Source organism: Dipteris shenzhenensis, chromosome 23 (genome assembly GCF_047967505.1).
Source record: "Dipteris shenzhenensis isolate YYH24624 ecotype China chromosome 23, Dip_SZ_1.0, whole genome shotgun sequence".
NCBI lineage: Eukaryota > Viridiplantae > Streptophyta > Polypodiopsida > Gleicheniales > Dipteridaceae > Dipteris > Dipteris shenzhenensis.
In genome coordinates this window covers 37,566,494-37,569,315 of record NC_141618.1, presented here as the reverse complement: position 1 = coordinate 37,569,315, position 2,822 = coordinate 37,566,494, and the positions used below count along the sequence as shown (strand labels likewise).

At 43.5% G+C, this 2,822-nt stretch overlaps 1 pseudogene; it reads right to left on the bottom strand.

Moving 5' to 3' along the window:
• Positions 1–383: 383 nt before the first annotated feature.
• LOC147887336 (germin-like protein 8-2 pseudogene) lies at positions 384–1,173 on the bottom strand (annotated as a pseudogene).
• Between the last annotated feature and the right edge of the window lie 1,649 nt (positions 1,174–2,822).

Genomic DNA, 2,822 nt, shown 5'->3' with positions numbered 1-2,822 from the left:
GAGTATTAGTGTATGGATTTAAGTTTTTTGCAGACATATGGATTGATTCCTTGCATCTACATGATAGCAATCAAGTTGTAATGTCAGTTATGAAGGAAATTCACAGTGTACATGCAGAAAAGGTCTCCTACTAGCAAATTTGAGAATACAAGGAGACAATTGCACATGAGAGAATACGAATGTACTCTTTTTTGCATTTTTCTCAATGCTAATCACTCATCAAATCTTCAATGAGATTGAAGTTGGGAATTTGTTGGTTGGACACACACATGAGGATATCGGTCAGGTTTTTAGCATAGTCTCAAGAGAGCTAAAACACAAGGACATGGAGACGATGGATGATTTGATATTCAATTTAAGCAGGAGTGTATTGACGAATTCGATCAGGCAGTTTTTCCAACGCTATCTGTGAGACTGTAGACCTCCTGCTTATCGATGCCGAAGGTAGTCTCCAGCACTTGCTCAGGAAGAGGAGGTTTGGCGACGAAGAGGGCAGTGGCCAACAGCGATACCCCCGGATTTTGACTGTTCAAGCCGGATATGGCAAGGGCAGATTTATGCGCATCCGCGTTGAGCTGGAAGTGAACCAGCCCCCGGGGGAAGACAAAGAGGTCCCCAGCGTAAAGCGTCTGCTGGAAGAGAGTGTTATTGGTATCCACAAAGCCCACTACCAATTTTCCCCGAGCCAGGAAGAGAACTTCGGTGGCACGAGGATGGACATGAAGTGGAACCAGGCCGCCTGGTGCGAAGTCGAGGCGAGCGACGGACAAACCCTGAGTGTTGAGGCCAGGAAACGTTTGGGCGTCGGCGAGCGTGACATTGGAGCCCAACGGGTTGTTGACATCACCTGCCTGACGCAGCAAGGGAGAAGTGAAGTCGTATGCAGAGACCTGATTGGCGTTCTTGCAAAGAAGGCTGTTTATGGTGATGTCTTGGTTGGGTAGAGTGACGCAGAAATCTTGCAAAGGATCGGCGTCCGTGGCTGCAACATGGAGAGAGGGAGAAGCAAGAGCGAGCAAGAAGAGGAGGGGCAGTGCGGCCCTAGCGAGAGTGGTGATTGTGGACGTGAATTCAGCGGCCATAGCTGTGGTACAGCAGGCGATGCAGACGAAAATGTGGGGAGTGTAGCTGCTGCTGGAGAGGGATGTTAGAAATGCAGGTAGCTTCTGAGAACGCAATGGAAGGGAGATCGTGGTGATAGTGCAGCGCAAGTGTGCTCCTTATAAAGTCTGCCTTTCGATCTGCTTCGGACCAAGTCGAGTTCGTGATCCTTTCGGTCTGCTTTGGACCAAGTCGAGTTCGTGATCCTGATAGGTGACGCAATCTATTGAAATTCAGATCATGGGCTACTGTTTCCGTCTTCTACAACTGTTGCTAAATCAACGAAAACAACGATGAAACATTGCACCCAGTACGCGAAGGAATACATTAAACTGGACATATGGTGCTAAATCAACGACAATAACTTTGAAACATTCCACCCAATAAATTATACTGGAAACCATCAACGCTGATAGTGTGACTTACGGCCACAGGTCACATGCTTGTAACAACTTCTTGCGACTAAGACTATAAGTCTAGCGACTCTAGCTACAAGTCGCCATGTGCCTAGGAAACAACTCTAATGCTTTGCTAGTAGGGAGACATATTACTACTTCTTTAAGGAAAGGTTGGGAATCCTCTTTAAAGGAGAGCTTAGTGAGTGAGGGCTAGGCAGATGAGTGACGATTAGTACACACGCGCACACACACAGATGAGTGAGGCTTAGTGAGCATTGCTTTTAGTTAGAAAAAAGGGTTTAATGCATGTTTAAAAATAAAAGCTTAAAATGAAATATATGTGTGTGTTGCAGACTCTAGGCCACACACACACATATAGACATACTTATAGGGAGGGGTTGCTATGTGGTAGCCAAAGGGGAGAACGAGCCTAAATCAGTGTGTTTGTATGTGTATGTATCCTAAGTTAGTGTTTTTAAATTATAAAAGGGAACATGTCGGCTTTTATTAAACTGTAAGGGAAAAAAATAATTACAAAATTGTGGCCTACTATACTATAAAAACTGCCCACGGCATACAACGATTAAACTTAAACATCACACCTAATAACCATCTACATTGCACTATGAAGATCTCACAAGCACATTCCCGCCAGCTTCCTCATGACAAGCACATTCCCACCAGCTTTCCAGCAACCACACTCTCTGCCATGGAACGAGTGAAGATCATCTCATTTCTAAGACTCTAGATACCCATAAAGTTGATAGCAGTAGAGACCCTTGGGATGTTCACTACTACACACGCATCCTATTGCGACGTTTATGTACCGACGATTAGCGCCCGCTTAGCGTTAATCGTCGGTATAAAAATCGGGTGTCGTAAATCGTCGCTATATAGCGACTTTTAATAAGCGTCGCTATATAGCGACGTTAGTAAAAGTCGCTATATAGCGACTTTTAAAAGTCGCTATATAGCGACGTTAGTAAAAGTCGCTATATAGCGACTTTTAAAGGTCGCTATATAGCGACACTGAGACACTAAATTATAGCGACGTTTTACAGAGAGGTTTTTTTTTTTTTTTAGCCTTAAAATTTATTTTCTTCCAATGACAAAATTTTTTAAATTTTCATACATGTTTGAGCTCATAGAGAATTAAAAAATGAGAGCATGTACATCAAGCCTTTGAAGCTCATATATTCATGTCCAAGTTTGAGATGAGAAAAATCAAATTAAATAAGAGCATTTACATCAACTGTTTCATCTTGAGCCAAGTCTAAGGCGCCAAGCAAGTCTATCTCCAACTCTATACTGAGTTGATCTCCT